General features: G+C 48.8%; 1 protein-coding gene across 4 annotated transcripts in view; it reads left to right on the forward strand.

The window, feature by feature from the left end:
• Positions 1-3,611: 3,611 nt before the first annotated feature.
• Positions 3,612-23,869, forward strand: part of LOC121007698 (RING finger protein 112-like) — a 289,373-nt gene continuing 269,115 nt past the window's right edge. The window contains exons 1-3 of one of the 4 annotated variants that reach the window (XM_040439815.1): positions 3,658-3,796; positions 9,281-9,304; positions 9,340-9,396. The gene's annotated coding sequence lies outside the window, so the exon portion shown is untranslated. Of the gene's footprint in view, positions 3,797-3,905; positions 3,953-9,280; positions 9,305-9,339; positions 9,397-23,869 lie in introns of those variants that run through there. The other 3 variants (XM_040439812.1, XM_040439813.1, XM_040439814.1) reach the window with 3 other exon arrangements.

The raw sequence follows: 23,869 nt of genomic DNA on the forward strand, positions 1-23,869 counted from the left end.
CCTTAAGGACCAGGCCATTTTTTGCAAATCTGACCAGTGTCACTTTTTAAGTGGTGATAACTTTAAAACACTTTTACTTATCCAGGCCATTCTGAGACTGTTTTTTCGTCACATATTGTACTTCATGACACTGGTAAAATGAAGTCAAAAAAATAAATTTTTTAAATAAAAAAAATACCAAATTTACCAAAAATTTTGAAAAAATTGCAAATTTCCAAGTTTCTATAATACATAGTAATAACTCCAAAAATAGTTATTACTTTACATTCCCCATATGTCTACTTCATGTTTGGATCATTTTGGGAATGATATTTTATTTTTTGGGGATGTTACAAGGCTTAGAAGTTTAGAAGCAAATCTTGAAATTTTTCAGAAATTTTCAAAAACCCAATTTTTAGGGACCAGTTCAGGTCTGAAGTCACTTTGTGAGGTTTACATAATAGAAACCACCCAAAAATGACCCCATTCTAGAAACTACACCCCTCAAGGTATTCAAAACTGATTTTAAAAACGTTGTTTACTTTTTAGGTGTTCCACAAGAGTTAATGGCAAATGGAGATCAAATTTCAGAATTTAGATTTTTTGGCCAATTTTCTATTTTAATCCATTTTTTCCAGTAACACAGCAAGGGTTAACAGCCAAACAAAATGCTATATTTATTGCCCCGATTCTGAAGTTTGCAGTAACACCCCATATGTGGCCGTAAACTAATGTACGGGCACACGGTAGGGCATAAAGGGAAAGGTGCGCCATATGGTTTTTGGAAGGCCGATTTTGCTGGACTAGTTTATTTACACCATGTCCCATTTGAAGCCCCTCTGATGCACCCCTAGAGTAGAAACTCCATAAAAGTGACCCCATTTTGGAAACTACAGGATAAGGTGTCAGTTTTGTTGGGACTATTTTTAGGGTACATATGATTTTTGGTTTATCTATATTTTTGTGAGGCAAGGTTACCAGAAATAGAAATTCAGAAATTTAATCTCCATTTGCCAATAACTCTCGTGGAACACCTAAAGGGTTAACGACGTTTGTAAAATCTGTTTTGGATACCTTGGGGGGTGTAGTTTCTTAGATGGGTCGCTTTTATTCAGTTTTTACTTTAGGGGTGCATCAGGGGGGCTTCAAATGGGACACGGTGCCCAAAAAAAAGGCCATCAAAATCTGCCTTCCAGAAGCCATACGGCGTTCCTTTCCTTCTGCGCCCTGCCGTTTGGTCATACAGCAGTTTACGACCACATATGGGGTGTTTCTGTAAACTTCAGTATGAGTGTAATAAATATAAAGTTTTGTTTGACTGTTAACCCTTGCTTTGTTATTGGAAAAAAACTGATGAAAATGGAAAATGTGCCCAAAAATTGCTTTTTTGGCACCGTTTTATTTTTTTACACTGTTCATCTGAGTGGTTGGGGGGGGTATTTTTATAGAGTAGATTCTCACGGACGCGGCGATACCTAATATGTCTACTTTTTCACATTTATTTATGTTTTACACTATACTATCTTTTTATAAAAAATAAAAAACGTTTTAGTATCTCCATAGTCTAAGAGTCATTTTTTAAAAGTTTTTAGCTAATTATCTTAGGTAGGGGCTCATTTTTTGCGGGATGAGAAGACTGTTTTATTGGCTTTATTTTGGGGGGCATATGACTTTTTGATCGCTTGCTATTACCATTTTTGTGATGTAATGTGACAAAAAAATGTTTTTATTTTAAAATTTTGACCGTGTTCATCTGAGTGGTTAGGGGGGGTATTTTTTAGAGCAGATTCTTACGGACGCGGCGATATCTAATATGTCAACTTTTTTATTTTTTATTTTAGTTTTACAAAATATTTTAGAAATTTTTTTTTTTAAGTTTTAGTGTCTGAAGTCCGAGAACCAGTTTTTTTATCCGATTGTCAGTGGCTAAATTGGGATAATAAATTTAGTACTCCATGGAAGTGTGATACTCCCTGAAGCAACCAATAATGCAGAGGCCCGGATGATCGGGGCACGTGTCACACTGAGTAGTGGTGTCCTTCCGTATCCCCATCCTGTGATACCTTTTTTGGGTCCGTCCCTTCTTTCCAGTATGGGGGACCACACCTGGAAAGTGTTGGCCAGGGACGATCCGGGCGCCTCCAGTTCCCGAGGTACTCCGGCCTGCTCTTTCCCGGTCAGAAAAGATCAGGGCCTTGAGGACTGCCTCATAGAACTGGAGGAATGTCCCTGTGCTGCCAGCGCTTCGGGATAGCACAAAAGAGTTGTACAAGGCAACCTGCACCAAGTAGACCGCAACTTTTTTGTACCATGCCCGGGTTTTGCGCATGGCGTTATATGGCGTGAGGACTTGATCAGAGAGATCAACTCCTCCCATATACCGATTGTAGTTGACGATACAATCGGGCTTGAGGACCGTTGCCGCGGTACCTCGCACAGGGACAGGGGTGATGCCGTTACCGTGAATTGTGGACAGTACAAGGACATCCCTCTTGTCCTTATATCTGACCAGCAACAGGTTTCCACTGGTAAGGGCACAGGTCTCACCCCTGGGGATAGGTACCTGGAGGGGGAGGGCAGGGAGGCCACGTTTATTTTTCCGCACGGTCCCACAAGCGGACGTGGATCTGGCGGCGAGGGATCTGAACAAGGGGATACTGGTATAAAAGTTATCCACGTAAAGGTGGTAACCCTTATCTAGCAGTGGGTACATAAGGTCCCACACAAATTTCCCGCTAACACCCAGAGTGGGGGGACGGGACAGTCTGGGGGTTGAATACAGGAATCTCGCCCCTCGTACACACGAAACTTGTAAGTGTACCCTGAGGTACTCTCACAAAGTTTGTACAGCTTCACGCCATACCTTGCCCGCTTTGAGGGAACATACTGGCGGAAAATGAGTCTCCCCTTGAACACAATGAGAGACTCATCAACCGCGACCTCCCTTCCAGGTACATAGGCCTGTACAAATTTGGCCCCAAAGTGAACGATGACCGGCCCGATCTATAGCAGTGGATGGCTCACATCTAGGTAGAATACTTGCAGGCTTTAACCCTGGACTGCGGAGACGACAGGGACAGAGCAGAGAGGCTGGGAATGGCCTCCCTCCAGGTGTTCAGCTACATGGCTGCTGCTTTCTGACTAAGCTCATGAGAGAACTGGACTGGACTAAACTCTCACTTGGATTGACCTGAGCTGGTTTAAACTGAACTCAACTGGATTGATCTGCCTAAGGGTCTATTCACAGCGGATCCGCAAAACACGGACAGGGGCAATGTGCGTTCCGCATTTTGCGGACCGCACATTGCCTGCACTATAGAATAGGCCTATTCTTGTCCGTAATTGTGGACAAGAATAGGACATATTCTAATTTTTTCGGGAACCTAATTGCAGACCCGGAAGTGTGGGTCCGCAATTCCGTATCCGGGCAGCACATTGTGCTGCCCCATAGAAATGAATGGGTCCGCAATTCTGTTCCGCAAACTGCCGAACGAAATTGCGGACGTGTGAATGGACCCTTACTTAGGTCTGAGGTAAGCTATACACACTGACACTGTGTAGTGCACCCTGACTAGGCCTGTGTACAGGAGCGTACATGTACAATCACATTGTGACATGGAGAACATGACAGGAGATAAAATACAAAATGCAGGCATATCACATGACATTAATACATAATTAGGATACGTTTGCGGTGCCCACGGTCACGTAAGTGGGACACTGCACCTCTATATAGACGGGTGTCACTGGGTCCTCTCCCTGTGTGGTGCAATCCTCTGCAGAGATCTGTTGGATGTCGGCGCTGCTGCTGCATTGGGTGAGTCTGTCCAGACACTTCTCCATGAAATGTTCCCCTCGTTGTAGACTTCTCTCTTTTCTTGCTCGGCGGTCACACAGGAAGCTGATGCCGCAGTTTGTGAAGGAAGAGAAAGTGTAACGGATGGATCGACACCGTCCGGACCGCCTGGCTCTGGTAAAATACTGCATCAAAAACTGCCCTCAAAGCTGCCTTTGTGAATCCAGCCCAGGACTCTTTCACACACAGACAACTATTTCCACAACCGGCGTGTTACTCCTTCCCCCACCCATAAAAAGCCTTGAATTTCTAGCATTTGTATCTTACCGAACATTTTGTGCGGGAATTTTTACCTGAAGCGTCTTTGGTATCTCACTACAGATAATCACAGAAGCCCAGAGTTTTTGTTTTCTTTAAAGAAAAAAAGGAAAATAATAATAGCACAAAAATGCTGCAAAACAATGGGGGTCATTTACAAAGACCGGATTTACATAGTCCCTGACTGACTGATGCCTCCTGACTGATACCTCCTGACTGACTGATGCCTCCTGACTGATAGCCCCCGACTGACTGATACCTCCTGACTGACTGATGCCTCCTGACTGATAGTCCCTGACTCACTGATGCCTCCTGAATGATAGCCCCCGACTGACTGATACCTCCTGAATGATAGCCCCCGACTGACTGATACCTCTTGAATGATAGCCCCTGACTGACTGATGCCTCCTGACTGACTGATGCCTCCTGACTGATAGCCCCCGACTGACTGATGCCTCCTGACTGACTGATACCTCCTGAATGATAGCCCCCGACTGACTGATACCTCCTGAATGATAGCCCCTGACTGACTGATGCCTCCTGACTGACTGATGCCTCCTGACTGATAGCCCCCGACTGACTGATGCCTCCTGACTGATAGCCCCTGACTGACTGATACCTCCTGAATGATAGCCCCTGACTGACTGATGCCTCCTGACTGATAGCCCCTGACTGACTGATACCTCCTGACTGATAGCCCCCGACTGACTGATACCTCTTGAATGATAGCCCATGACTGACTGATGCCTCCTGACTGACTGATACCTCCTGACTGATAGCCCCTGACTGACTGATGCCTCCTGACTGATACCCCCTGACTGACTGATACCTCCTGACTGACTGATGCCTCCTGACTGATAGCCCCTGACTGACTGATACCTCCTGACTGATAGCCCCTGACTGACTGATACCTCCTGACTGATAGCCCTCGACTGACTGATGAGCGAATTTTTAAAAAATTCGATTCGCTGGTTCACCAAATTTTTTCAGAAAAATTTGCTTCGATCCGAATATATTCGCGGCTTCAGAGAGCCTGTATATCGGTGTAGAACATTGTGCCTGTATAGTGGTGTAGAACACTGTGCCTGTATAGCGGTGTAGAACACTGTGCCTGTATAGCGGTGTAGAACACTGTGCCTGTATAGCGGTGTAGAACACTGTGCCTGTATAGCGGTGTAGAACACTGTGCCTGTATAGCGGTGTAGAACACTGTGCCTGTATAGTGGTGTAGAACACTGTGCCTGTATAGTGGTGTAGAACACTGTGCCTGTATAGTGGTGTAGAACACTGTGCCTGTATAGTGGTGTAGAACACTGTGCCTTTATAGTGGTGTAGAACACTGTGCCTGTATAGTGGTGTAGAACACTGTGCCTGTATAGTGGTGTAGAACACTGTGCCTGTATAGCGGTGTAGAACACTGTGCCTGTATAGTGGTGTAGAACACTGTGCCTGTATAGTGGTGTAGAACACTGTGCCTGTATAGTGGTGTAGAACACTGTGCCTGTATAGCGGTGTAGTACACTGTGCCTGTATAGTGGTGTAGAACACTGTGCCTGTATAGGGGTGTAGAACACTGTGCCTGTATAGTGGTGTAGAACACTGTGCCTGTATAGTGGTGTAGAACACTGTGCCTGTATAGGGGTGTAGAACACTGTGCCTGTATAGGGGTGTAGAACACTGTGCCTGTATAGCGGTGTAGAACACTGTGCCTGTATAGGGGTGTAGAACACTGTGCCTGTATAGCGGTGTAGAACACTGTGCCTGTATAGTGGTGTAGAACACTGTGCCTGTATAGCGGTGTAGAACACTGTGCCTGTATAGCGGTGTAGAACACTGTGCCTGTATAGTGGTGTAGAACACTGTGCCTGTATAGTGGTGTAGAACAGTGTGCCTGTATAGGGGTGTAGAACACTGTGCCTGTATAGCGGTGTAGAACACTGTGCCTGTATAGCGGTGTAGTACACTGTGCCTGTATAGTGGTGTAGAACACTGTGCCTGTATAGTGGTGTAGAACACTGTGCCTGTATAGCGGTGTAGAACACTGTGCCTGTATAGTGGTGTAGAACACTGTGCCTGTATAGTGGTGTAGAACACTGTGCCTGTATAGCGGTGTAGAACACTGTGCCTGTATAGTGGTGTAGAACACTGTGCCTGTATAGTGGTGTAGAACACTGTGCCTGTATAGTGGTGTAGAACACTGTACCTGTATAGCGGTGTAGAACACTGTGCCTGTATAGCGGTGTAGAACACTGTGTCTGTATAGCGGTGTAGAACACTGTGCCTGTATAGCGGTGTAGAACACTATGCCTGTATAGCGGTGTAGAACACTGTGCCTGTATACGGTGTAGAACACTGTGCCTGTATAGCGGTGTAGAACACTGTGCCTTGCAGTAACACACATAGGGAGTCTGCTGTGGTAGTGACATAATACTGTGAGTCTGTATGACATGCAGATGACAGGCGTCGCTCTTAGAATCACTGCGCACTGCACTTATTTGCGCTGTCACGGGGCCAAAACTGACCAAATAACTCCAGTGTGAACTCAGCCTTACAGGTCGATGTTAGCGCCAAGAAGAAGCGCACTCCTCTTACACCGTCGTCAGCTGATTCCACATAGATGTCTACAGAACCTGTTCTATTAAACGCTTATACAAGTAGAGCCCTAAACAGAGTGGAGAGGGGTCAGCAGTAAGGTTGTGTTGACGTCACTGATTATTTTGCGCTTCCTCTGATCCGTCAGAACAATAACCTCCAAAAATCGAATCCTGTCTGTGGAGCATCCGCCTTCACTCGGTCAGTATTTGGTCAGTAATCCATCAGTGTTGGTAATGCAAAAAAAACAGGAGTGGATCCAAAACAGAGATGACACGTGAATGGGATATTTGCATGTCTTCTGTGTTTTGTCCCCACTCCTGCTTTTGCAGTGTCCCACTCACGTGACCGTGTGCACCGCAAAAGTATCTTAATTATGTATTAATGTCATGTGATATGCCTGCATTTTGTATTTTATCTCCTGTCATATTCTCCCATGTCACAATGTGATTCCATATGCAAAGATCCTTTACACAGGCCTAGTCAGGGTGCACTACACTTGTTTCTCCACTAGATGGAGCAGTGTCAGTGTGTATATAGCTTAGCTCAGACCTAGTTAGGCAGTTCAATCCAGTTCAGTGCAGAATAAAGCTGAGAACAGTGCAGTTCTCTCATGAGGTTAGTCAGAAAGCAGCAGCCATGTAGCTGAACACCTGGAGGGAGGCCATTCCCAGCCTCTCTGCTCTGTCCCTGTCGGCTCCACAGCCCAGGGTTAAGGCCTGCAAGTATTCTACCTAGAGGTGAGCCATCCACTCCTATAGATCGCTCCTCCGGGGTGACCAATGTCCAAACTGCATGCAGCCGAGTATCTAAGGAATTATCACGTTTATGCAAGACAAAGGATCAGCAGGATAGTCATTACCTGAGGACTTATTAGACACCTTTGTACCAGGTGTAGGAGGCAGCATGAAGCATCCACATCTCCAGTTCAGACTCTGAGGACAGTCCGGCCAAATGTCAGAACAACATTGGAATAGAAGTTCCAGGATTCAGAGAAGCAGCTTTATTCCAGGATTAGGGTCAGGCCGGAGTTGTGACCAGTGTCAGACGTCCATTATCACCAGCCCAGTCTGAGCAGTAGCTTCTTATCTATTACAAGAGCCTGGACTTCGCTGAGGACTTGCATTTCCCTTTCCCCATATGTACGGGAGATTGTGCTTAATGCCGGACTGTATCAAGAGACTGTCTAATGCCTATGGATGTATTGTTATCAGGAGTCATCATCAGTAAAGAGCCATTTTGAGTTTCACCCTGTTTGCCTCAGACTCAGTTCCTCAATTAACACTACAGTAAATGGTTGTACCTCCATACAAAAGGTACTGGCGTCACGACTACAAGGGACCTTGGCATAGGCACATTAATACAGACCACCAAGGGAACCTCGAACCAGCATCTGGCAAGTGTCCCTTACGGTAGTATGCCAAAATAGGGGGACTGGTAGGTGGTAGTACCCTCCAGGTCTCACCTATTCTTGGATAAACCCTTTTGGGCGCCAATAGTGGTCGGTCGATAGTGGTAGGTCGGTGTCAAGCTACTTAGGTGTATAATAGGTTTTACATCAGCGTAACATTTGTAAAGAAGTGAATGAAGTGAAGAAATGTTACGCTAATGTAAAACCTATTATACACCTAAGTAGCTTGACACCGACCTACCACTATCGACCGACCACTATTGGCGCCCAAAAGGGTTTATCCAAGAATAGGTGAGACCTGGAGGGTACTACCACCTACCAGTCCCCCTATTCTGGCATACTACCATATCGTTTACAGGCAGACACCCTTGTCGACCTGACTAAACCCGGAGCAGCCTCTAGTATCTAGCACCCAACCTCCTTTCCACCCCACTCCTACAAACCCGAGGCGCCTCAAGTTTTTCAGATCTAGTGGAATCCTTTTCAATAGATCCGTCTGACCCTCATACTTTCTCTCTCTCTCTTATACCAAGTGTCCCTTACACCAGAGTGTGCCCCAGAGAATCCTTGTGCCGTTCTCTTCATCACTTGTGGGGGCCTGCCCAGGGACAACATAACCGTGAGTAACCAAAGCTGTATTCACCTCGGCCGACCAAATGCTCACACCGCGACCTCACGTATAATTCCCCTGCAAGGTCTGGCATACCGCACTTTTGGCTACCAAATCATAAGCCAATTCGGATGGGACCATACAGGCCACACCTGGCATCTGAGTCTAAGGCCTTATGCACACTACCGTCTGCCATTCGAGCCCGCAAACAGCGGGCTGGCAATATGCGGGCACCGGCCATTTATGCAACAAATCACAGATGCAGACCCTTTCAATCCGGAAGGTGGTTTTCTCTGCATGCCTCCGCACCGCAAAAATGTGTACGGTGATCTGGATCCATCTGCGGCAACCGCACGGTTGGTGCTCGTGCATTGGGGACAAAATTGCATAATTCAATGCACGGAGCAGCCGGAACACGTTTGTGTGCATAAGCCCTAAGTCCTGATCCTGACAGGTTTAATATTCATAGACAAGCAGTTTCACAAATGAAAAGTAAAAATAAAACCAATGGCGCTCATTTCTCAGAAAACATCTGTGATCCGAATTTCACTCTGACTCGTTTCCCTCTATATAGACGGGTGTCACTGGGTCCTCTCCCTGTGCGGTGCAATCCGCTGCAGAGATCTGTTGGGTTGTGCGGTGCAATCCTCTGCAGAGATCTGTTGGGTGTCGGTGCTGCTGCTGCATTGGGTGAGTCTGTCCAGACACTTCTCCATGAAATGTTCCCCTCGTTGTAGACTTCTCTCTTTTCTTGCTCGGCAGTCACACAGGAAGCTGATGCCGCAGGGTTTAGTGCAGTTTGTGGAGGAAGAGAAAGTGTAACGGATGGATCGACACCGTCCGCACCGCCTGGCGCTGGTAAAATACTGCATCAAAGACTGCACTCAAAGCTGCCTTTGTGAATCCAGCCCAGGACTCTTTCACACACAGACAACTATTTCCACAACCGGCGTGTTACTCCTTCCCCCACCCATAAAAAGCCTTGAATTTCTAGCATTTGTATCTTACCGAACATTTTGTGCAGGAATTTTTGCATGAAGCGTCTTTGGTATCTCACCACAGATAATCACAATAGTTTTTGTTTTCTTAAAAAAAAAAGGAAATAATAATAGCACAAAAATGCTGCAAAACAATGGGGGTCATTTACAAAGACCGGATTTTTACTTCTGTCTTTGTGTCTCCTCTGTGCTACAAGGATTCATATAATATGTGAGGAGGGGAGTGAAAAATACTTTAGCCCCAGACTGATAGCCCCTGAATGACTGATAGCCCCCGACTGACTGATACCTACTGACTGATAGCCCCCGACTGACTGATACCTCCTGACTGATAGCCCCCGACTGACTGATACCTCCTGACTGATAGCCCCTCCTGACTGATACCTCCTGACTGACTGATACCTCCTGACTGACTGATACCTCCTGACTGATAGCCCCTGACTGACTGATATCTCCGACTGATAGCCCCCGACTGACTGATACCTCCTGAATGATAGTCCCTGACTGACTGATATCTCCGACTGATAGCCCCCAACTGATTGATACCTTCTAAATGATAGCCCCCGACTGATTGATACCTTCTAAATGATAGCCCCTGACTGACTGATAGCCCCCGACTGACTGATACCTACTGACTGATAGCCCCCGACTGACTGATACCTACTGACTGATAGCCCCCGACTGACTGATACCTACTGACTGATAGCCCCCGACTGACTGATACCTACTGACTGATAGCCCCCGACTGATTGATACCTCCTGAATGATAGCCCCCAACTGACTGATACCTACTGACTGATAGCCCCCGACTGACTGATACCTACTGACTGATAGCCCCCGACTGATTGATACCTACTGACTGATAGCCCCCAACTGACTGATACCTACTGACTGATAGCCCCCGACTGACTGATACCTACTGACTGATAGCCCCCGACTGACTGATAGCCCCCGACTGACTGATAGCCCCTGACTGACTGATACCTCCTGACTGATAGCCCCCGACTGATTGATACCTTCTAAATGATAGCCCCCAACTGACTGATACCTACTGACTGATAGCCCCCGACTGACTGATAGCCCCCGACTGACTGATACCTCCTGACTGATAGCCCCTGACTGACTGATAGCCCCTGACTGATAGCCCCCGACTGACTGATACCTCCTGACTGATAGCCCCCGACTGACTGATACCTCCTGACTGATAGCCCCTGACTGACTGATAGCCCCCGACTGATTGATACCTTCTAAATGATAGCCCCCGACTGACTGATACCTACTGACAGATAGCCCCCGACTGACTGATACCTCCTGACTGATAGCCCCTGAATGACTGATAGCCCCCGACTGACTGATAGCCCCTGACTGACTGATAGCCCCTGACTGACTGATACCTACTGACTGATAGACCCTGACTGACTGATACCTCCTGACTGACAGCCCCCGACTGACTGATACCTCCTGACTGATAGCCCCTGACTGACTGATAGCCCCTGACTGACTGATACCTCCTGACTGACAGCCCCCGACTGACTGATACCTCCTGACTGATAGCCCCTGACTGACTGATACCTCCTGACTGATAGCCCCTGACTGACTGATAGCCCCTGACTGATAGCCCCCGACTGACTGATACCTCCTGACTGATAGCCCCCGACTGACTGATACCTCCTGACTGATAGCCCCTGACTGACTGATAGCCCCCGACTGATTGATACCTTCTAAATGATAGCCCCCGACTGACTGATACCTACTGACTGATAGCCCCCGACTGACTGATACCTCTTGACTGATAGCCCCTGAATGACTGATAGCCCCTGACTGATAGCCCCCGACTAAATGATAGCCCCTGACTGACTGATACCTCCTGACTGATAGCCCCCGACTGACTGATACCTCCTGACTGATAGCCCCTGACTGACTGATAGCCCCTGACTGACTGATATATCCGACTGATAGCCCCCGACTGACTGATACCTCCTGACTGATAGTCCCTGAATGACTGATAGCCCCTGAATGACTGATAGTCCCGACTGATTGATACCTTCTAAATGATAGCCCCCGACTGATTGATAACTTCTAAATGATAGCCCCCGACTGACTGATACCTACTGACTGATAGCCCCCGACTGACTGATACCTACTGACTGATAGCCCCCGACTGACTGATACCTACTGACTGATAGCCCCCGACTGATTGATACCTCCTGAATGATAGCCCCCAACTGACTGATACCTACTGACTGATAGCCCCCGACTGACTGATACCTACTGACTGATAGCCCCCGACTGACTGATAGCCCCTGACTGATACCTCCTGACTGATAGACCCCGACTGACTGATACCTCCTGACTGATAGCCCCCGACTGATTGATACCTTCTAAATGATAGCCCCCAACTGACTGATACCTACTGACTGATAGCCCCCGACTGACTGATACCTCCTGACTGATAGCCCCTGACTGACTGATAGCCCCTGACTGATAGCCCCCGACTGACTGATACCTCCTGACTGATAGCCCCCGACTGACTGATACCTCCTGACTGATAGCCCCTGACTGATAGCCCCCGACTGACTGATACCTACTGACAGATAGCCCCCGACTGACTGATACCTCCTGACTGATAGCCCCTGAATGACTGATAGCCCCTGACTGATAGCCCCCGACTGACTGATACCTCCTGACTGACAGCCCCTGACTGACTGACTGATACCTCCTGACTGACTGATACCTACCGACTGATAGCCCCTGACTGACTGATAGCCCCTGACTGATAGCCCCCGACTGACTGATACCTCCTGACTGATAGCCCCCGACTGACTGATACCTCCTGACTGATAGCCCCTGACTGACTGATAGCCCCCGACTGATTGATACCTTCTAAATGATAGCCCCCGACTGACTGATACCTACTGACTGATAGCCCCCGACTGACTGATACCTACTGACTGATAGCCCCCGACTGACTGATGCCTCCTGACTGACTTATACTTCCTGACTGATAGCCCCTGACTGACTGATAGCCCCTGACTGACTGATATCTCCGACTGATAGCCCCCGACTGACTGATACCTCCTGACTGATAGCCCCATCTGACTGATACCTCCTGAATGATAGTCCCTGAATGACTGATAGCCCCTGACTGATAGCCCCCGACTGACTGATAACCCCTGACTGATAGCCCCCGACTGACTGATACCTCCTGACTGATAGCCCCTGACTGACTGATACCTCCTGACTGATAGCCCCCGACTGACTGATAGCCCCCAACTGACTGATACCTCCTGAATGATAGCCCCCAACTGACAGATACCTCCTGACTGATACCTCCTGACTGACTGATACCTCCTGAATGATAGCCCCTGACTGACTGATAGCCCCCGACTGACTGATACCTCCTGACTGATACCTCCTGACTGACTGATGCCTCCTGACTGATAGCCCCCGACTGACTGATACCCCCTGATTGATAGCCCCTGACTGACTGATGCCTCCTGACTGATAGCCCCCGACTGACTGATACCTCCTGAATGATAGCCCCTGACTGACTGATACCTCCTGACTGATAGCCCCCGACTGACTGATACCTCCTGACTGATAGCCCCCGACTGACTGATACCTCCTGACTGATAGCCCCCGACTGACTGATGCCTCCTGACTGACTGATACCTCCTGACTGATAGCCCCTGACTGACTGATAGCCCCTGACTGACTGATATATCCGACTGATAGCCCCCGACTGACTGATACCTCCTGACTGATAGCCCCATCTGACTGATACCTCCTAAATGATAGTCCCTGAATGACTGATAGCCCCTGAATGACTGATAGCCCCCGACTGATTGATACCTTCTAAATTATAGCCCCCGACTGACTGATACCTACTGACTGATAGCCCCTGACTGACTGATACCTCCTGACTGATAGCCCCTGACTGACTGATACCTCCTGACTGATAGCCCCTGACTGACTGATACCTCCTGACTGATAGCCCCTGACTGACTGATAGCCCCTGACTGATAGCACCTGACTGACTGATAGCCCCCGACTGACTGATACCTCCTGACTGATAGCCCCTGACTGACTGATACCTCCTGACTGATAGCCCCCGACTGACTGATAGCCCCCAACTGACTGATACCTCCTGACTGACTGATACCTCCTGAATGATAGCCCCTGACTGACTGATAGCCCCCGACTGACTGATACCTCCTGACTGATACCTCCTGACTGACTGATGCCTCCTGACTGATAGCCCCCGACTGACTGATACCCCCTGATTGATAGCCCCTGACTGACTGATGCCTCCTGACTGATAGCCCCCGACTGACTGATACCTCCTGAATGATAGTCCCTGACTGACTGATAGCCCCCAACTGACTGATACCTCCTGACTGATAGCCCCCGACTGACTGATACCTCCTGAATGATAGTACCTGAATGACTGATAGCCCCTGAATGACTGATAGCCCCCGACTGATTGATACCTTCTAAATTATAGCCCCCGACTGACTGATACCTACTGACTGATAGTCCCTGACTGACTGATACCTCCTGACTGATAGCCCCTGACTGACTGATACCTCCTGACTGATAGCCCCTGACTGACTGATAGCCCCTGACTGATAGCCCCTGACTGACTGATAGCCCCCGACTGACTGATACCTCCTGACTGATAGCCCCTGACTGACTGATACCTCCTGACTGATAGCCCCCGACTGACTGATAGCCCCCAACTGACTGATACCTCCTGAATGATAGCCCCTGACTGACTGATACCTCCTGACTGATAGCCCCCGACTGACTGATAGCCCCCAACTGACTGATACCTCCTGAATGATAGCCCCTGACTGACTGATACCTCCTGACTGATAGCCCCTGACTGACTGATAGCCCCCGACTGACTGATACCTCCTGACTGATAGCCCACGACTGACTGATACCTCCTGAATGATAGCCCCTGACTGACTGATAGCCCCCAACTGACACATACCTCCTGACTGATAGCCCCCGACTGACTGATACCTCCTGACTGATAGCCCACGACTGACTGATACCTCCTGAATGATAGCCCTTGACTGACTGATAGCCCCCAACTGACACATACCTCCTGACTGATACCTCCTGAATGATATCCCCTGACTGACTGATAGCCCCCGACTGACTGATACCTCCTGACTGATACCCCCTGACTGACTGATACCTCCTGACTGATAGCCCCCGACTGACTGATGCCTCCTGAATGATAGCCCCTGACTGACTAATACCTCCTGACTGATAGCCCCCGACTGACTGATACCTCCTGAATGATAGTCCCTGACTGACTGATGCCTCCTGACTGATAGCCCCTGACTGACTGATACCTCCTGACTGATAGCCCCCGACTGACTGATACCTCCTGACTGATAGCCCACGACTGACTGATACCTCCTGAATGACTGATAGCCCCCAACTGACTGATACCTCCTGACTGATAGCCCCCGACTGACTGATACCTCCTGACTGATAGCCCACGACTGACTGATACCTCCTGAATGATAGCCCCGACTGACTGATACCTCCTGACTGATAGCCCACGACTGACTGATACCTCCTGACTGATAGCCCCCGACCTACTGATGCCTCCTGACTGATAGCCCTTGACTGACTGATAGCCCCCGACTGACTGATGCCTCCTGACTGATACCTCTTGACTGACTGATGCCTCCTGAATGATAGCCCCCAACTGACAGATACCTCCTGACTGACTGATACCTCCTGAATGATAGCCCCTGACTGACTGATAGCCCCCGACTGACTGATACCTCCTGACTGATACCTCCTGACTGACTGATGCCTCCTGACTGATAGCCCCCGACTGACTGATACCTCCTGAATGATAGTCCCTGACTGACTGATAGCCCCCAACTGACTGATACCTCCTGACTGATAGCCCCCGACTGACTGATACCTCCTGAATGATAGTCCCTGAATGACTGATAGCCCCTGAATGACTGATAGCCCCCGACTGATTGATACCTTCTAAATTATAGCCCCCGACTGACTGATACCTACTGACTGATAGTCCCTGACTGACTGATACCTCCTGACTGATAGCCCCTGACTGACTGATACCTCCTGACTGATAGCCCCTGACTGACTGATAGCCCCTGACTGATAGCCCCTGACTGACTGATAGCCCCCGACTGACTGATACCTCCTGACTGATAGCCCCTGACTGACTGATACCTCCTGACTGATAGCCCCCGACTGACTGATAGCCCCCAACTGACTGATACCTCCTGAATGATAGCCCCCAACTGACAGATACCTCCTGAATGATAGCCCCTGACTGAATGATAGCCCCCGACTGACTGATACCTCCTGACTGATACCTCCTGACTGACTGATGCCTCCTGACTGATAGCCCCCGACTGACTGATACCCCCTGATTGATAGCCCCTGACTGACTGATGCCTCCTGACTGATAGCCCCCGACTGACTGATACCTCCTGAATGATAGTCCCTGACTGACTGATAGCCCCCAACTGACTGATACCTCCTGACTGATAGCCCCCGACTGACTGATACCTCCTGACTGATAGCCCCCGACTGACTGATAGCCCCCAACTGACTGATACCTCCTGAATGATAGCCCCCAACTGACAGATACCTCCTGACTGACTGATACCTCCTGAATGATAGCCCCTGACTGACTGATACCTCCTGACTGATAGCCCCCGACTGACTGATAGCCCCCAACTGACTGATACCTCCTGAATGATAGCCCCCAACTGACAGATACCTCCTGACTGACTGATACCTCCTGAATGATAGCCCCTGACTGACTGATAGCCCCCGACTGACTGATACCTCCTGACTGATACCTCCTGACTGACTGATGCCTCCTGACTGATAGCCCCCGACTGACTGATACCCCCTGATTGATAGCCCCTGACTGACTGATGCCTCCTGACTGATAGCCCCCGACTGACTGATACCTCCTGAATGATAGCCCCCGACTGACTGATACCTCCTGACTGATAGCCCCCGACTGACTGATACCTCCTGACTGATAGCCCCCAACTGACACATACCTCCTGACTGATAGCCCCTGACTGACTGATACCTCCTGACTGATAGCCCACGACTGACTGATACCTCCTGAATGATAGCCCCTGACTGACTGATAGCCCCCAACTGACACATACCTCCTGACTGATAGCCCCTGACTGACTGATACCTCCTGACTGATAGCCCACGACTGACTGATACCTCCTGAATGATAGCCCTTGACTGACTGATAGCCCCCAACTGACACATACCTCCTGACTGATACCTCCTGAATGATATCCCCTGACTGACTGATAGCCCCCGACTGACTGATACCTCCTGACTGATACCCCCTGACTGACTGATACCTCCTGACTGATAGCCCCCGACTGACTGATGCCTCCTGAATGATAGCCCCTGACTGACTAATACCTCCTGACTGATAGCCCCCGACTGACTGATACCTCCTTAATGATAGTCCCTGAATGACTGATGCCTCCTGACTGATAGCCCCTGACTGACTGATACCTCCTGAATGATAGCCCCCGACTGACTGATACCTCCTGACTGATAGCCCACGACTGACTGATACCTCCTGAATGACTGATAGCCCCCAACTGACTGATACCTCCTGACTGATAGCCCCCGACTGACTGATACCTCCTGACTGATAGCCCACGACTGACTGATACCTCCTGAATGATAGCCCCGACTGACTGATACCTCCTGACTGATAGCCCACGACTGACTGATACCTCCTGACTGATAGCCCCCGACCTACTGATGCCTCCTGACTGATAGCCCTTGACTGACTGATAGCCCCCGACTGACTGATGCCTCCTGACTGATACCTCTTGACTGACTGATACCTCCTGACTGATAGCCCCTGACTGACTGATAGCCCCTGACTGACTGATATCTCCGACTGATAGCCCCCGACTGATTGATACCTCCTGACTGATAGCCCCCATCTGACTGATACCTCCTGAATGATAGTCCCTGAATGACTGATAGCCCCTGAATGACTGATAGCCCCCGACTGATTGATACCTTCTAAATGATAGCCCCCGACTGACTGATACCTCCTGACTGATAGCCCCTGACTGACTGATACCTCCTGACTGATAGCCCCCGACTGACTGATACCTCCTGACTGATAGCCCCCGACTGACTGATACCTCCTGACTGATAGCCCCCGACTGACTGATACCTCCTGACTGATAGCCCTTGACTGACTGATAGCCCCCGACTGACTGATGCCTCCTGACTGACTGATACCTCCTGACTGACTGATACCTCCTGACTGACTGATACCTCCTGAATGATAGTCCCTGAATGACTGATAGCCCCTGAATGACTGATAGCCCCCGACTGATTGATACCTTCTAAATGATAGCCCCCGACTGACTGATACCTCCTGACTGATAGCCCCTGACTGACTGATACCTCCTGACTGATAGCCCCTGACTGACTGATACCTCCTGACTGATAGCCCCTGACTGACTGATACCTCCTGACTGATAGCCCCTGACTGACTGATACCTCCTGACTGATAGCCCCCGACTGACTGATAGCCCCCAACTGACTGATACCTCCTGAATGATAGCCCCTGACTGACTGATAGCCCCCAACTGACAGATACCTCCTGACTGACTGATACCTCCTGAATGATAGCCCCTGACTGACTGATATCTCCTGACTGATACCTCCTGACTGATACCTCCTGACTGATAACTCCTGACTGACTGATGCCTCCTGACTTATAGCCCCCGACTGACTGATGCCTCCTGACTGATAGCCCCTGACTGACAGATACCTCCTGACTGATAGCCCCCGACTGACTGATACCTCCTGATTGATAGCCCCTGACTGACTGATGCCTCCTGACTGATAGCCCCCGACTGACTGATGCCTCCTGACTGATAGCCCCTGACTGACAGATACCTCCTGACTGATAGCCCCCGACTGACTGATACCTCCTGATTGATAGCCCCCGACTGACTGATGCCTCCTGACTGATAGCCCCTGACTGACAGATACCTCCTGACTGATAGCCCCCGACTGACTGATACCTCCTGACTGATAGCCCCCGACTGACTGATACCTCCTGACTGATAGCTCCCGACTGACTGATACCTCCTGACTGATAGCCCCCGACTGACTGATACCTCCTGACTGATAGCCCCCGACTGACTGATACCTCCTGACTGATAGCCCCCGACTGACTGATACCTCCTGATTGATAGCCCCTCACTGACTGATAGACCCCGACTGACTGATGAGCGAATTTTAAAAAAATTTGATTTGCCGGTTCGCCAATTTTTTTCTGAAAAATTTGCTTTGATCCGAATATATTCGCAGCTCCAGAGGGCCTTTATAGTGGTGTAGAATCCTTTGCCTTGCAGTAACACACATAGGGAGTCTGCTTTGGTAGTGAAATAATACTGTGAGTCCGTATGACATGCAGATGACAGGCGTTGCTCTTAGAATCACTGCACACTTCACTTATTTGGGCAGTCACGGGGCCAAAACTGACCAAATAACTCAAGTGTGAACTCAGCCTTACAGGTCGATGTTAGCGCCAAGAAGAAGTGCACTCCTTTTACACCGTCGTCAGCTGATTCCACATAGATGTCTACAGGACCTGTTCTATTAACACCGATACAAGTAGAGCCCCCGACAGAGCGGAGAGGGGTCAGCAGTAAGGTTGTGTTGACGTCACTGATTATTTTGCCCTTCCTCTGATCCGTCAGAACAATAACCCCCAAAAACTGGAACCTGTCTGTGGAGCATCCGCCTTCACTCAGTCAGCATTTGGTCAGTAATCCATCAGTATTGCTAAGGCCAAAAAAAACAGGAGTGAATCTAAAACAGAGATGACACGTGAATGGAATATTTGTATGTCTTCTGTGTTTTATACCCACTCCTGCTTTTGGCTACCAAATCAGGGCCATCTTTAACAAGGGGCAAAAACCCGGTCCCAGTTGCTCCTGGGGGCTCAAGACAGCTTCCTCTTGAGGCCTGCTAGCCACTGCCCCGGTATCAGCTACACAGGGGGGGTGCTGCCATGCCGTGCCTGCCTGCCGGCACTCCAGGCAGCGAACTGTGAGAGCTGTGATTCTCTTTGGAAAAAGGACCTTAGATGACATCATCACCATGTGACCAGTAACCTAGCAATATTACTGGTCACAGTAATCAAAGGTCCTTTCTACCAGGAGTGTTGCTGCAGGAGAAGTTTGCCTTAAAGGGGTTCTGCACTTTGTTTTAACTGATGATCTATCCTCTGGATAGAGCATCAGCTTCTGATCGGCTGGATAGAGCATCAGCTCACCGATCAGCTGTTTGAGAAGGCAGCGACGCTCCAGCAGCGCCGCGGCCTTCTCACTGTTTACCGCTGGCCGAGTGACGTCACGACTAGTATCAACTGGCCTGGACGCAGCTAAACTCTGTTCACTTGAATGGAGTTTAGCCACACCCACGCTAGTTGATACTAGTCGTGACGTCATTGGGCTGGCGGTAAACAGTGAGAAGGCCGCGGCGCTGATGGAGCGCCGCTGCCTTCTCAAACAGCTGATCGGCGAGGGGCTCGTGTGTCGGACCCCCCGCCGATTAGAAGCTGATGATCTATCCAGAGGATAGATCATCAGTTAAAACAAAGTGAAGAACCCCTTTAACTGTGAAGCTTTTTTTGTGAAGATTACATCAGTAAAAGGTGACAGGGGCTGTTATACTAATATACTGTAAGCTACTGTATATTGTGGGGTGCTGTATATTGTGGGGTGCTGTATACTGTGGGGTGCTGTATATTGTGGGGTGCTGTATACTGTGGGATGCTGTATACTGTGGTGTGCTATACTGCTCTACTGTATACTGTGGGGTGCTGTATACGGTGGGGTGCTGTATATTGTGGTGTGCTATACTGCTCTACTGTATACTATGGGGTGCTGTATACTGTGGAGTGCTATACTGCTCTACTGTATACTGTGGGGTGCTGTATACTGTGGGGTGCTATACTGCTCTACTGTTTACTATGGGGTGCTGTATACTGTGCGGTGCTATACTGCTCTACTGTATACTATGGGGTACTGTATACTGTGGGGTGCTGTATACTGTGGGGTGCTGTATACTGCGGTCTGCTATACTGCTCTACTGTATACTGTGGGGTGCTGAATACAGTGGTGTGCTATACTGCTCTACTGTATACTGTGGGGGGCTGTATACTGCTCTACTGTATACTGTGGGGGGCTGCATATTGTGGGGTGCTGTATAGTGTGGGGTGCTCTACTGCTCTACTGTATACCATGGGGTGCTGTATACTGTGTAGTTTGGGGTGCTATATACTGTGGGGTGCTGTATACTGCGGTGTGCTATATACTGTATAGTATGGGGTGTTGTATACTGTGGGGTGCTATACTGCTCTACTATATACTGTGGGGTGCTGTATACTGTATAGTATGGGGTGCTGTATACTGTGGGGTGCTATACTGCATACTGTGGGGTGCTGTATACTATAGGGTGCTATACTGCATACTGTGGGGTGCTGTATACTATAGGGTGCAATACTGCTTGCATACTGTGGGGTGCTATATACTATAGGGTGCTATACTGCATACTGTGGGGTGCTGTATAATATAGGGTGCTATACTGTATACTGTGGAGTGATATATACTATAGGGTACTATACTGCATACTGTGGGGTGCTATATACTATAGGGTGCTATACTGCATACTGTGGGGTGCTGTATACTATAGGGTGCTATACTGCATACTGAGTCTGAAGAGGAGTCAGAGGAGGATGGTGCCAGGGTGGAGGAGGATCAAAAAGAGCATGCATTAAACTTTTCTGGGATCCCTGGTGTTGTCCGTGGCTGGGGGGAGGAGAACGAGGACGACGTTATCCTGGATGATGAGCAGGAGCCAGGGAGATCCACTGCATCTAAGAAACTACACCCCTCAAGGTATTCAAAACTGATTTTTACAAACGTCTTTAACCCTTTAGGTGTTCCATAAGAGTTATTGGCAAATGGAGATGAAATTTCAGAATTTAAATTTTTTGGCATATTTTCCATTTTAATCCATTTTTTCCAGTAACAGAAAAAAATGCACCAAACGGATATGCCGCTGACTATACTAGCTAGTCATACAAGCAGATATTAAAAGCTGAGACTTTTGCCAATATATTCCTGTCAGGAACATATCGGAGCCCATCATGCACCACGTCACGGTCACTCAGCATGGCAAAGGGTCCTACCACTACGCTAACTGTGGTGTGAACACGGTCTGAAGGTGATGAAATCCAGCTCACAGCCAAGCTTCGCCCTATGTACGCCCTATGTCCTGAAGAGGTTAAGTAGATGGTGTTGGTGATACCCAGGTGTAGGAATGCCAGAGTGGTGTAATGGTAGCCTACAATGTCCCTTTAGATGTGGCTGTGCATGTGTCACGGTGTTCCTACCTGGATATCCGGGAACCCCAGGCGTTGTCGTCTGTGGCAGAGGGAATAGGGTGAATAGTTGAGGGATTTGTAGAATGAATTGAGTCCAGACCATGTATATAGTTGTTAGAAGCTTTACTTGAATAAACTTTTATTAGAGAAACAATCTTCCAACTTTGTCTTGGTTACCAGCAGGTTTTAGCATAAAATGGCAGACTATGACAATCTCACTCTGCTATGCTGACAGGCTTAAGTAGGAACTTTTCCTTTGCTATATGCTGCAATTTCTCTCTCTGTGGTCTGTCTCTTGATTAGAGCACTTTTCCTTTTCTGTAAGAGGCTCCAAGCTGTGTCCTCTACATCCAGCAAAGCTGAAGGTCCTCTGCTGGCTTACTTTGCTTAGCTGGGGTAAGCTAGGACTTTCCCCTAGAAGGGGGGGGGGGGGGGAAGCTGAACTGACCTCTGACCAACTAGTCTGCTCCCTTCCTGAGTGAGGGTCAGAATGGAGAGAGGGTTTCATTCTCTCCAACAGTAGCACTGCCAAGTCTGCTGCCACCTCTGGTGAAACAGGTACATTACATGAACACAACAGTTTCAAACATAGGAAATGCACAATATGGAGGACCTAGGGAAAATATATAGATTGGCACCTTACCTGCATACACAGATAGGAGAAGGGAGTAGGAGTGGTAATGCGACTTGGGGGCGTTAAACATCCTTTCCCTTTTCCCTCTCTGGGTGTCCTCCTCCTCTTTATCCTTCTCCTTGTCCATCTATGGGTGTCCTCCTCCTCTGTATCCTTCTTCTTTCCCTCTGTGGGTGTCCTCCTCCTCTGCAGCCTTCTCCATCTCCCTTCCTGAGTGTTCTCCCCCTCTAAAGTCTTCTCCTTGTCCCTTCCACAGTGTCATCCTCCTCTGTATTCTTATCCCGCTCCCTCCCTGGGTGTCCACCTCTGAGTCCTTCTCCTTGTCCCTCACTAGGTGTTCTCCTCCACCAAATCCTTCTCCTTGTCCCTGCCTGGGTACCTTCCTCCACTGCATCTGTAATGCCCTGGAGAGGGGGTACTGTGTGGACATTTGCCCCTGTTTCCCCTATGCAAGGTTATAAACTTCTTACTTTGCTTCACTTGAAAGGATTAACTTGCACTGTTTTAATACTATGTAACTGCATTTTGTATGTATGCTGTGATATACTGTATATCCTGTTCATTTGCACTGTATTTTCAAGGCTCTGTGGAAAGGGTTAATGAATACTGAGAGACTTTTGGGACTTTGCATAAGAAGCTGGTAATTTTCCACAGCTATCATAGGCTTTAAAGAAGAGCATGTTTTGGAGGAACGGTGTACAAAACGTTCCTTCCCCGACAATCTGCTGATCACTGGCAGAGGAGACCACTGCATTCCCCTCAGAGTATGGGGAGGAGCGAATGCTAATGCCATACAGAGTAGTTGTTTCCCAGCAGCAGATCGAGTTTTCACGGCACAATCTGCCAGCGGGAAGCGAGGATTTTTGTGCTGCACTAATGATCCGATTTCTCGGCGGTTTGCTCATTTGTTACACCGCCCAATCATTGCTAATTAGTGTTGCTATGAATGCTCGTTAGCGATGATCTTTTCAATTCTTGGCCTGTATAAAGGGCCCTTAACTGTGATCTCTCCCTCCTTATCTGTTCTGTGCGCTCTGGAACTGAAAACAA

The sequence above is a fragment of the Bufo bufo genome, chromosome 7 (genome assembly GCF_905171765.1).
Source record: "Bufo bufo chromosome 7, aBufBuf1.1, whole genome shotgun sequence".
Classification (NCBI taxonomy): Eukaryota; Metazoa; Chordata; class Amphibia; order Anura; family Bufonidae; genus Bufo; species Bufo bufo.